Here is a 14,202-nt window from a genome sequence, read left to right as displayed (position 1 = left end):
GTTGAAGTGAGAAAGGTTTCGGGGACGAAACCTCTTTTAAGGGGGGTAGATTTGTAACACCCCAAAATTTATTAAGAAGGGAGTAAAATGAATTAAATGAAAAATCCCAACTTGGTTGGTAAAATTTGTGTAAATAATTAGTTAGTAATAGAAATGCTTAAATAAAACAAATACATAACTAGAGGGGGTAATTTGGTAAAGATTTAAAGTGAAGGTATTAATGAATAACAAAACTCAAACACACACATTCTTGTGCGTGGCTGGGAACGATCGAACAAAGGGGGAAACAAGGTGAAACCCTTGTTTTGCAAATCCAGTAAATTGAAGTGGAAATTCAAGTGTAATCTGGTGCATGAACTCCGATTTACTCTCCTCTAACCTCGATTATTAAAGTGGTAAGTTTAATTTTCGGAAATCATGATTTGTAGAATGAGGGGTTCAACCCAATCTTGAATTTTTATGTCTAAATGTGAGAAATCTGAGTTAGGGTTACCTTCTAGAACAAGAATCATGTTGATTTTAGGTTATTTAAAAGATTTTGGTAAAAACCCACTTGTAGTAGTAATGCTATGAAGATGATGATGCTAAATGTGTTAAATTGAGTATGGTTATGATATATGAAGTTAGATGTTGTAGATTATTATTATAAGGATCTGATTTAGGATGAAGGTTATGTGAAAAATTGTTGAGTTTCATGATTTTCATATGAACTAGTAAGATTATGCATAATATACTTGTCACTATGCCTTGTAGATGGTACGCACGCAATGTGTTCGATGAAATGCCTAAGTGAATTTAGTCATGGTTTTTACATGAATACTTGTTAAGTCGATGTATCTTCTTTATGATAATGGCGTATGTGATTAGTAGACACCATAATGAACTATAAGGAATGTGAAAGTAATGTTTTTGAAAGCTAAAGTATGGGATTATGACATATAGGCACGAAGAAGGAAGGAGACGCAAGTCACTCGAAGGCATAAGTATCTCAAGATCGCTGTAAGTTCTTTTGAACTTTATTTACTCTACTAGTAGATTTACCATGATATTGAATGATATTATTTGATAATACAATTCGTGCAATTTCTTACGGATAAAGATTGGTTAGATGTAAGAGTTTATCTCGAAAAAGGCTTTAGAAGCTATGTTGTAGTTGATGCGAAATAGCAAATCCCTTGTGGATTTGGTTATGCTAACAAAGGGTATGATAAGCTATGCAAGTCGACAAGTTCTAGTTGAACAAGTCGGGTAAGAATAAGCTATTACCCGTTTTGAACGGGTGGTCATGAATGCTATGACAAATGCTTGAAGTCTAATCTGTTATACGGATGGAAAGGAAAGATTTATGTTGAAAGCATTAACCCAATTAAACGGGTCGAAAGTGTATGCTTAACTCTCAATGAGAGTGTTTATGCCAAACCCAATTAAACGGGTTGAATATGTATGCTTAACTCTCAATGAGAGTGTTTATGCTAAACCCAATTACTTGGGTAGTTGAATGCGTAAAACGTATGAAAGTTCTTGTATGGATGGAGCTAAAACGAAAGAATTATGATTTAATATGTGTGACAACTAACCTTTAAAATTTGGTTGTTAATGTAGGTAAAACTCCACTCTAGGCGATTTGGAGATTTGGAGCGAGCACGGGCCCATGCTATGTTATACCAAATGCTTCCGCTAGTTTTTGTTCGTCTTTATGGTCCATGACTTGTTATTTTGTCCAACTTTGTTAGTAGTCGTATTTTGCAAAAACTTGTTGTCTTTGTCTTGGGTAGTTTAATGTTAAAAAGGGTCATAGATTGTTGTTAGTTTTATGTGTTTAGAACAGGGAGGCATGTCCATTTTTACGAACGGGTCATGCCCAATTTTCCTAAGAATTTTATTATGTATCAAAGTTTGGTAATTTGATGTCTATAAATTATTTTTGTAAGTTGTTTGTAAGGATGAAAAATGTGGACGTAACAAAAAAGTTGCAGGAACAGCGAGTGTTAGCCGTAGCAAAAAGAGAGACTCATGCTTATAGTCAGGTATGCTCAATAGGGGTATCGCTAATATCCATATTTTAGCAACCACTGCTGCTGACCTAAACCTGGAACAAATGCTAGCACCCCAACCACAAAATTCTGACCAACCCATGGAAGTAGAAAACCAGATAGAAATGCCTGATTACAACCTGGAGGAGATACCTAGGGTACCTGCACCAGATCCCCTAGACCCAAACAACTACGACCCCTGGTGGGACGATGTCAGGGACTACGTGCAACAAAACCCAATACAGGAAAATGTGCCAATACCCAACTTAGGAGCTTATCCAGGGTTAGATCCTCAAGATCCCTACAACATTAGTGATGCATATGTTAGGGAAATTTTAGAGAATCCATACCCATACCAGGCCCCTATGCCTCCATATCAGGAACCTGTACCACAAATTCCAAACCCAGTCCTAGAACCTGCACCCCCAATGAGTGCAGAAAATGTCCAAGAACTTAGGACCTTCGGGGAGGAAATTTTAGAAAGCAGTGAGAGAATGTGACAGGTGGGAGAACGCCTCGTATGGAAATACGACGAGCGTAATATGGATTTTTGGATGAATCCATATCAGTGAATGTGATGGCAGGAACGGTAGTAGTAATAATAATATAATAATATAATATAATAATATATGTGTGTATGTGTTAGAAAAAAAAAACACTACAGATGCCTACTATTAGTATTGTAGCTTTACATTTCAGTCGGTATTGTAATTTAAATTTCAGTACTAGTGTGTAATGATGCATACTATATAAATAGAGTAAAAGTCGCAATGCTCGACGCTTTTGGCTAAAAGTGCGTGTCATGTGATTGGTTATGTTCAAATATTATTTGTGATATTAATATTTGGTATTCAGATGGCCGACGAGGGAAATCAAGATAATCTGAATAACGATAACCAGAGTAACATTAACGTGATTAATGAGAATCCGGACAACAATAACAATGGAAACCAAATGGATAATAGTGTCGTTCAACACATAGTGGCACAAGGAATTATAGATGCAATGCCATTTATTATTCAAACGGTTCAAGAAGCAAATAATAAAAGTAAGCATAGTAGTAAACGACCATGTGAACCGGAACACAGCGTGAACAATGGACCCATACTTCAAGCGCCCATTCCCAAAAGAAGAAGAACCATGCCATATGGTTGTTCTTACAAAGAATTCTGGTCCTGTAAACCAATAGAATTCTCGGGCAATGAAGGACCCATTGCAGCCCTACGCTGGATAGAGAAAACTGAGGCTGTTCTAAAAATAAGCAAATGTGCTGAAGAAGATAAGATAATGTTTGCTTCAAATCTATATAAAAATGCAGCCCTAGAATGGTGGAACACTATCCTCCAGTCAAGAGGAAGTGATAGGATTTATAACATGGAATGGGAGGAATTTAAGAACATGGTAGAAAGGAAATTCTGCCCTCCCAATGAAAAAGAACAGATAGCAAATAAGTTTCTGAATCTTAGAATGACCGGAGTAGATAGTAAGGGGTACACTACTATATTCTTTGAATATGCTAGAATAGTGCCAACCCTTGCATCACCTGAACCGGTATTAATCTCCCGTTATATCTGGGGATTAATTGGAGAGATTAGACATGTAGTCAAGGCAGCTAGACCCCAAACCATAGAGGAAGCTGTAGAACTAGCCAATACCTTGACTGATGAACTAGTGAGAACTAGAGAAGAAGACCAGAGGAGAAACCTAACCCAAAGGCTTACTCAAGAATTCCGTTCTGGGAATTCCAACCGTAGGAATGTAGGTTCTACCTCTGCACCATACTGCAAAGCCTGCAGAAAGAAGCATTCCGGAAGATGCTCTACTTACTGTAATTTTTGCAAAGCCCCAGGACACAAGGAAGAGAATTGTAAGAAGAAATCCAGTAATGGAATGTGTTTTAATTGTGGAGAAAAAGGTCACATCAGGACAAACTGTCCAAAATTGGCTCCAGCTGCAAACAACAAGAATACTAAAAATGCTAGAGCATTCGTTCTAACTGCAGACGAAGCTAGGATGATTCCGGACGTCATTGCTGGTACGTTTTTAGTTAATGATATTTTTGCTAAAGTATTATTTGACTCTAGTGCAAACCAAAGTTTTATTAATACTTCATTTTGCAAACTCCTAAATCAATCATTGACTAAACTACCACAAGAATGTCTAGTAGAGACAGGAAATGGAGAAACCGTTAAGATTTCTGAAATCTTGCAAGGAGCAAGAACAGAAATTTTTAATCAAAAATTTATTGCAAACCTTTACCCAATGAATCTGGTAGGATTTGATGTCGTGTTAGGAATGGATTGGTTAATAGCCAATAAAGCCAATATCTTATGTGATCAAAAGTCAATTCAGGTAAAATCACCAAGAGGTGAAAAGATCACAATTAAAGGAGATAAGCCATCTAGATCCACTAAATTCATCTCTGTGATGAAAACTGCAAGTTATATAAGGAAAGGATCAATAGTGTATTTGATTTCTATAATCACTAACACTAAAGGAAAAGAGTTAAAAGATATTCCAGTAGTGTCCCAATTTTCAGATGTCTTTCCAGAAGAATTGTCAGGACTACCGCCAGACAGGGAAGTTGAATTCAGAATTCACCTGTTACGAGGAACAGCACCGATTGCCAAAGCACCTTACCGTTTGGCACCCGCGGAAATGCAAGAACTGAAGAAACAGCTAGACGAATTGTTGGAGAAAGGATTCATACAGACAAGCTCATCGCCATGGGGAGCGCCAATTTTATTCGTTAAAAAGAAGAACGGATCAATGCGTATGTGCATTGACTACCGTGAATTAAACAAAGTCACGATTAAGAATCGGTATCCATTACCGAGGATCGATGATTTGTTCGATCAACTTCAGGGAGCTCGATTTTTCTCTAAAATCGATTTAAGATCAGGATATCATCAATTAAAGGTACAGGAAGAGGATATTCCTAAAACCGCATTCCGAACAAGGTATGGTCATTATGAATTTACTGTCATGCCATTTGGTTTAACCAATGCCCCAGCCGCATTCATGGACATGATGAACCGAATATGTAAACCATATTTGGATAAATTCATAATTGTCTTCATAGATGATATTCTCATTTACTCTAAAAGTAAAGAGGAGCATGCAAAGCACTTGCACTTACTTTTAAGTTTATTGAGAAAGGAGAAACTTTATGCTAAGTTTTCAAAGTGCGAGTTTTGGTTAGAACAGGTACAATTTCTCGGACATTTAGTTAATCATGAAGGAATTCATGTAGATCCAACAAAGATTGAGGCAATTACCAAATGGAAAACCCCTGAGTCACCAACCGAGATTAGAAGTTTCTTAGGATTGGCCGGTTATTATAGAAGATTTATTCGAGATTTTTCTAGAATAGCCATTCCTTTAACCAAGTTAACCTGTAAATCTGTTAAGTTTGAATGGGGACCAAAATAAGAAGAAGCTTTTAGAATCCTTAAGCAAAGATTAACCCATACACCCATACTAGCGTTACCAGAAGGAACTGAAGATTTTGTAGTCTTTTGTGACGCTTCAAAGTTAGGTTATGGATGTGTATTAATGCAACGTCAAAAGGTTATAGCTTATGCCTCTAGACAACTTAAGAGTCATGAAGAAAATTATTCAACCCATGATTTGGAATTAGGAGCTATAATTTTTGCCCTTAAAATTTGGAGACATTATCTTTATGGTAGTAAGTTTACCATATTCACAGATCATAAGAGCTTAAGGTATGTTTTTGGGCAAAAAGAGTTGAATATGAGACAAAGACGCTGGATGGAGTTACTTAGTGATTATGATTGTGATATCCAGTATCATGCAGGAAAAGCCAATGTGGTGGCTGATGCTTTAAGTCGAAAGTATCACGAAAAGCCAAAAAGGGTACGTTCTCTTAAATTAAATCTACAAGTAGATTTAAACGATCAGATTAGAAAAGCACAAAAATCAGTAATCAAGGAGGATACTGAAAAATTAAAAGGAATGATTAAGGAATTAGAATAAGGAACAGATGGAATTTGGAGGTTCCATAAAAAGAGAATGTGGATACCTAAATTAGGAAATTTACGTCACCGTATATTAGAAGAAGCTCATAAGTCTAAATATAAGATGCATCCAGGAAGTGATAAAATGTACCAGGATTTAAGGAAAAATTTCTGGTGGATAGGAATGAAAAAGGATGTAGCAGCCTATGTTTCTAAATGTTTAACTTGCTCACAAGTTAAAGCTGAACATCAGAAACCCTCAGGATTATTGCAACAATTAGAAATGCCAGTTTGGAAATGGGAATTGATAACAATGGATTTTGTTACCAAATTACCCAAAACAAGAAAAGGTAATGATACAATCTGGGTGATTGTAGATAGGCTAACCAAGTCAGCTCATTTCCTACCAATGAAGGAAACCTTTAGTATGGAACAATTAGCCAAATTGTATGTAAATGAAATCGTTTCTTTACATGGCATTCCTTTATCAATCGTTTCTGATAGGGATAGCCGTTTTACTTCTCATTTTTGGTCAAGTTTCCAAACAGCAATGGGAACTAAGTTGAACTTAAGCACAGCTTATCATCCTCAAACAGACGGGCAAAGTGAAAGGACAATCCAGACGAAGGAAGACATGCTTAGAGCTTGTGAAATTGATTTCGGAGGTAATTGGGACGAACACTTACCTTTAGTAGAATTTTCTTATAATAACAGTTATCACACAAGTATCAACGTTGCACCATTCGAAGCACTTTATGGACGAAAGTGCAGAACCCCAGTCTGTTGGGCAGAAATTGGGGAAAAGCAACTATCTGGACCCGAGATAGTACAAGAAACAACTGACAAAATCATTCAAGTCAAGGAACGACTAAAGGCAGCACGTGATCGACAGAAGAGCTACGCTGATAACAGACGCAAACCATTAGAATTTCAAATAGGAGATAAAGTATTATTAAAAGTCTCTCCTTGGAAAGGAGTAGTAAGATTCATCAAAAGAGGAAAGCTAAGTCCCAGGTATATTGGACCTTTTAAGATCATTAAAAAAATAGGATCTGTAGCTTATCAGCTACAACTACCAGAGGAAATGGCAGGAATACATGATGTATTTCATGTATCTAATCTCAAAAAGTGCCTAGCTGATGAATCATTCGTAGTACCTCTCAAGGATATAGAGGTAAATAAACAACTCAAATTTGTAGAGAGACCTCTACAGATTGAAGATAGGAAAATTAAGAATCTCAAGCATAAGAGATAAGTTCTGGTCAAAGTGAAGTGGGACTCCAAAAGAGGACCTGAATACACATGGGAGCTTGAATCAGAAATGCAAAAGAAATATCCACACTTGTTCCAGTAGATCTCGAGGACGAGCTCTAAAACAAGGTGGGGAGGATATAACAACCCTCGGTAAAACCGACACCCTTAAAATAATTTTGACACCCTAATATATTTAAAAATGTTTCAATATGTTTTTATATATGCACCCCGTATGTGAAAACCAAGCCCAAAATACAATATAACATATTAAATAAATTAAAAACAATAATTATTAAGTTGAGGCGGGCCGCATAGACCTCGCCTCAACTTAATGCGGGCCGCATTAGGGTGTAACCGGACTCCGCTGAAATCCTTAGTTCATGCGGGCCGCGTATGAGTTAGTCTAAGTTCATGCGGGCCGCGAGTGTCCTGAATTGTGGCATGACCCTGAGCTGACACGTGTCAACATCGTGTCGAACCTAGTAGATGACCGGGCCAAGCTATACGTTGACCGGAGGTTGACGCGGGCCGCGAAAGGGTTAGCCTTACTTAACGCGGGCCGCGTGAAGACGCGATATCAGCCCTATAAATAGAAGGCAACGGGCCTTCAGTCTGCTCGCTCAATTTCTTTCTTTCTTTCTCAAATTTTCTGTAGTGGCGTTATTATACCCGGGCATTATACCCCCTAATTAGCAAGGTTCTGCTACGATGTAAGTATTATAACCCCTGGAGACGTATTAGATACGCTGCCCGATTGATCTAGGGTTCCGTAACGGCTGTCATGGTTCTGCCCGACGTAGTCGTTGGAATGCCGTCTCGGGGAGGGTGTTACAAATGTTAAAATGGGTTATTATACTAACACACATGCATTTGTGTAAATTATAGATATTCACCAGGAAACCCTAAAGAATAACCTAAAACAGCAATGTGAGTAATCTCCTTTTTATAAACTGTTTTTACAAAACCTCACTTTATTAAATATATACAAAGCAGTTATTGAGTATTTGTAAAGAATACAATTATAGTGGGTATGTTGGGGTTTTGTATACAAGATTGGTTACTGGCGTGGTAACATCCCATAAGTTGAGTATGACTGTACCACTGATGTTAATTGTGATGTCTTGAATACAAATGTAATTGCGGATGTGCCCTCAATACTGCAAATTGATTTTATTTAAACCTGATTAAACTGGGATTCACTCACCAGTATTTCCCACTGACAAAATGTTTTTAAAACGCGTTTCAGGTAACAAAATGTGAAAGCCAATTAGAAGCCAGCTGGACAGCACTGGAGGCTTGAAAAAGTGGCAATAAAGTTACCTAAGAATAAAATGGATGTTTTTATTAAATAAATAGGATTTATTCCTATGAAATGTGTGTATTGAAAACTTGGGTTTTACCCATATGTTTAATATTATTAAACGAGGTGGTTTACTCTGATTAAATATTTCCTAACTACGGTCCTGATGAAAATTTCCGCTGCCAAATTGGATAAATAAGCGTGATACCACCGAAACTGGCTCACGGCCGCCCGTTCCCAGAAACTTGGGATCGGGGGCTGTGACACACACCCACTTGATTTCCTTGATTTATTTATTAGGGTTGTAGTGTACTAAGGGAGCATTTTATCCAATGAGTAATTTAGTGTTGGATGGATTATAAATTAAACCACAAGACCACCATTATCTTCATATCATCTTCTTCAACACCCTAATTTTCTCTTCTTAATCTCGGCCTCACCCAAGAGCACCACCACCACCATCACTTAACCACTTTCAAGCATTCTACAAGCATACAAAGGTGCTACGGGTCATACAACGAAGCTTGGTGCTCTCGGAAGTGGAAGGACCTTCTCCATTTGCTATTAACCACCACTTTTCTCCTCTTGAACATCCCTAGTCTTGAACTAGTGGTAAGAACTTAGATCTTTGCTTCTTACATCTTGTTTAGGTGGTTAAAGATGTGTAGTGATCAAAATGATAAGAAACTCTAAAGAACCTTAAACAAAGTCTTGAACATAAACTAGTCTAGAGATGAAGTGATGTTAATATGATGTTGTTATGATTCTTGCTGATTACTTGATAATTTGCTGGTTAATATTGATGTTTGATGTTGTTGTGATCACTAAACATGTTAACAAAATCAATCGAACATGCGTTAGAAGGTAGGGAACTAAAACATAAAGCTGGTTGGTTTTTACAGCCAACTTCAGTTGGCTGTAACCAAACCGTAACTTAACGAAAAATATATTTTCTGAAGCCTAGATTTATGTATTATGAAATACGGTTCTAATGGCACTGGAATCATGATTTTTGAACTTAGTTTACTATTTTTAAAGACCCGATTTGTAACAGCAGCTTAAGCTGAGTTTTTACAACAGTAAATGGGCGTTATATTTTTAGTCATAACCTGAAACCTGGGTAGAATTAGATCATGAAATTGGTACTGTAGATGGACACTGATGTCATAGTAATTTTCCCACTGGAATTTCGTCAATCCGACTTACAATGAATTTTTAATGAATTATTCCGTGGACTGCAGTCAGAAAGTAATGAATCTGATTGCAGTCCGGAAAATGACTTTTTATAAAATATTGGTAATAAACTGGACCCGGATATTTTTTACACAATAATATTCGGATAGTTTAAGATATTTTGTAAAAATTTGGGAATTTTTGGAATAAGTTAACTATTTTATTAAAATGCTCGAAAACAGCCCAGTTTTGGATATTTAGTTGAAATGACATAAGTAGTAATTTGCGTGTCTAAATGTCGAGTATGTTATCCGTGAATGATCTAACATGTAATGTGTCAATAAAAGTGTTATGTGCAATATCGTATGTTTATTTGTGAACGGGAATAGATGGGGAGTTTATATGGGCATAAACCGTTAAAGTAATGCATGTTATGTGATAGATACGTGTAGGAACTTTGTGCTCTATTTGAAAAGCACTAAATGACTAACTAGTAATCATATTAGGACGTGATTGACCGACCTTGACTGTTAGCTATATTTGAGAATCTAACCGAGCAAACCGAGCTGAGTTCACACACTTTCTAAGGCATGGGATTCCCGGTGGTTGGGAATGGGTAAAAGAATTTAACACGAAATCTACATATTCTCCTTGGGTAGGATATGTACGGCCATCCTCCATAGGTAGGATGTCAATATTAATCCTGCGTATTCTCCTTGGGTAGAACTACGTACGTTCGTCCTCCTTGGGTAGGACAACAACCTTAAACTTACTAGACAAAACTCTATCATGAAGTCCCTCAATTTATATCGACTTAATCGACGAGGCCAATGGCGAGCGGGTCATTAGTTAATAGCGCTATTAGGTTTAACAAACCTCACACCGTGCCAGTCGGATGGGCGTGTACTAATGGACTATGGCAAATTGTCAGTGATGATAGACATTGGCGTAGGGCACAACTTATTTGCGTTAGTAGTCGATATGGTAAGGTCTAGTGGTTCACATGGGGAAGCCCCCACTGATCATGGATATGGTTTGGGTAATAAATAATGAACTGGTTAATTTTACTCTCAACTATGGGGTAACCCCCACGACAATTACGCCAACGAGAGACAAACCACATTTTCAGAAACAACTTAAAACTAATCAACCAACCGTGAACTCACTCAACTTTGTTGTTGACTCGTTGTTACATGCCTTACAGGTCGTTAAATGCTTGGAGCTTGTACAAGGAAGGAGTCGTTGTGGGATACGGACTGTTATGTTCCGTGTTTAATATTTAAATCCTTATGAACTTATTAAACTTATGCTTTGGACTTTAAACTTATGAACTATGGACTTATGTTTTTGGGTTTTACTTTTAATGCTTCCGCTGATTAATTCGAACTTAGTTAACTAGCTTTGGTCACCAATTGTATTGTGGTTGATTTTATTTACTTAAATACGTTGTTCAATATGATTGGTGGCTCGATCCTGGTCATGTAACGCCTCCAAGCGGTGGTACTCTGCATGGTGGATTTTGAGGGTGTGACAGTTTCAGTTATAAGAATTCAAATTCGAATTCATTCAATTCGAGTCAAGTAAATCGAATACGAACTTATAATTTCAAATTCGATTCGAAATTCGAATAAACATTATACATTTTTATTTATTATTTTGATATATAATACATATATAACTTTTATTGGGCAATACTATAAATTATTTTTAAAGTTTATTCCAAGTAATAAAATTACTCATTGCCAGACCCACTACATGGCCCATAACTAAAACCTAAGTAACAAATCTATCAATAGATTTCAAACCCTAAAAATATTAACTTGTAAAGTAGAGTGGTTATTCCCGACTTCTCGTTTTGAATTTTAGACTTATAGTACTTTATTTGGAACTTTTTAATGTGATATCGTGATTTATGGTTGCTTTAAAATTTATGTTTCATTTTGATAGTTTTTAACATATTTTAAAAGATCTGAATCAAAACGAATATATTCGAATTCAAATTTTTAATCGAATACGAATTGGGTTTTTTATCCGAACACGAATTCGAATCGAATTGGGTATGTCTTAATCGAATTCAAATTCAAGGGAAAATAAAAATTATTCGAGTAATTCGAAAATTCGATATTCGATTCGATGAACACCTCTACTATTTGGAAACTTCTGAATGGGTAAGTGTGAACTTTAAGAGGTCTGAACCATTAAGAGTCAGTATAATGCTTAACCGTTCAGAGACAAATGTTTGACCAATTCTAATAAGAGGTCTTAACCATTCAGATTCAGGTCCATCCCCCCCTCTCTCACACACCTATACATACAGCATATACATATACATTTTAGGTCCATCCCTCCATTTCCTTACCTCCATCCTCTTTGCCCCATCCTCACACCCGTCCTACGTGGCGCCTACATGGCGGATCATCCTCAAAGGGAGGATCATTACCATACCGCATAGCCTTACTGAACATGGCCACTGGTTGCGCATCAGATTCATTAATTTGAGTTGACTTTCGGATGTGAGACTCATGACTTCTTCGGCGTATAGTAGGCAAATTATTGATAAAAAAGTAAAGGGTTTCCACTTAGTTACAATACAAGTTTCGACTAATTTCACACAATATTTATGATGTTAGGAGCCGCATTAGATGATCTTATTGAAGACTTTAGTGTTTTTGAGTAAATGTTATTTTAGGTTTGGTTCAAAAATACGTATAAAACTTTTAGCTTCTTTTAGAAGCGAGTTAAGTTAAATATGACCAATCACCGCACCTAAAACTGAAGTTTTGGCTATGGAGAACCAAAACAAATCTATTTTGTTTATATACAATTTAGGTTAAAATATAAGTAAAATTATCAAGATAGATAATATTGGCCAAGACTTTTTTAAAATAGACACATTTTTCTTTTCAAAATTTTAAAGTGTTTAGACCAATCAGAAGGCAACACCTAAGTCTTATCCGGTACTTTTTGGCACATAAATTTATGTTTAGCTAGTACTTTATTTAGTCGGCTATCCAGAGTTAGCCGGAGTCTATTTTGAAAAAGCAAAAAAAGTATGTCTATTTTGTAAAGTTAAGGTTAAAATTGTCTATTTTGATAATTTTTTCCTATAATATACTATCGCCCATGATCTTTTTGTGAATTAGCTGATTACATGAAGAAGATTTGAGAGTATAATATATTTTCGACTATGATCTTTTTGTGAGTTAGCTGATTACATGAAGAAGATGTGAGAGGAGTGCATACAATGTTTAAATAATAGCCTTAAGAGACATATATTTATATAACCATGCGGTAACTGTTTCAGTTATGGTATGATTATCGAATTTAGTTAAGTTGTTACCTCACCCATAATTCTTTACGGCTGATTTTATGGAGTTTTGGCTTTTATATTTAGGATTTGAATTAATTACTTTTTTCGTCCATATGATTTGTTGAAAATAACTATTGCAGTTCATTAGTTTAAAATTTTTCAAAACAATATCCACGGTTTCATTTTCGCTTCAATTAGACCCACCCCCATTAACCTCACTCAATCTACCATTAAGTTTTCAAAGAAGGTCGGATGAAAGTGTGGGAGTTGGTTGGGGTGGTGGGGGCAACAAAGAAGAAGTAGAGGGAGAGAGGATGATATATATATATATATATATATATATATATAGGGTTGGGTTATATGGAAAACCCCATCTTTTTGAGAAAACCTTGGAAACCCAACCTCATCCATTGATTGTGTTTGATCAATGGCTCTACTTTTTTTGGGTAATTATTAGATTTAAAATAATTCTTATACAAAAGCTAGTACAACTGCAAGGGCAATTTGGGTAGTGAAAAAGGGGCTTTTTGACCATTGAAAATAACCCACTTCACTTCCCTATGCAGTGCCATCAAATCACCAACTCTTTCTCTTTCTCTTACCTCTTTCTCTTTCCTCCCCCACCCCACAAACGTGAAGAAGAACAAGAAGAAGATGATCTCATTTCAGAATTCAAATATCTACCTTCAAGATTCCAAGAAACACTAATCCCAGATCTAAAAGTGATCTCAACAAACACTAATCCCAGATCTTTTAGAGAGAGAATGATGGCAGGACAAAAGTTTTTAAAGAGATGAATTTTTTGTTTTAGAGAGAGAAACAACAATCTTCATCATGTTCATCTATAGCACGAAGAACACACATACAAGTGTGTGAGAGAGAAGAAGTTTGAAGTATGTTTTTTAGAGAGAGAACGATGACAAGATGAATGTTTTTAGAGAGAGAAAGTTGATGTTTTAGATAGAGAAACAACAATCTTTATCACAAAGACACACGCATGAGTGTGTGTGTGAGAAGAAGGTTTGAAGATCTTCTTCGTGTTCATCGGACGGTTATAAATCCGGTAAGTGTTCTTGAAATATCATTTCACACTTGAATTTTTATTGAAATGGTTGTTAATATGTTTTTGTATGCTGAAAGTGTTTTAGTAACGGT

General features: G+C 36.3%; 1 long non-coding RNA gene across 1 annotated transcript; it reads left to right on the top strand.

Annotated features, from left to right (window-relative positions):
* The first annotated feature begins 264 nt into the window (after nucleotides 1–264).
* Nucleotides 265–1,828, top strand: LOC110903485. The gene is made up of 3 exons (XR_002571992.1): nucleotides 265–395; nucleotides 943–999; nucleotides 1,603–1,828. It is a non-coding gene; the product is annotated as an uncharacterized LOC110903485 (long non-coding RNA).
* Nucleotides 1,829–14,202: the final 12,374 nt, after the last annotated feature.

This window comes from Helianthus annuus, chromosome 1, assembly GCF_002127325.2.
Source record: "Helianthus annuus cultivar XRQ/B chromosome 1, HanXRQr2.0-SUNRISE, whole genome shotgun sequence".
In the NCBI taxonomy this organism is placed as follows: Eukaryota; Viridiplantae; Streptophyta; class Magnoliopsida; order Asterales; family Asteraceae; genus Helianthus; species Helianthus annuus.
The sequence above is the reverse complement of the archived record's forward strand: the minus strand, read 5'-3'. Positions and strand labels throughout refer to the sequence as shown.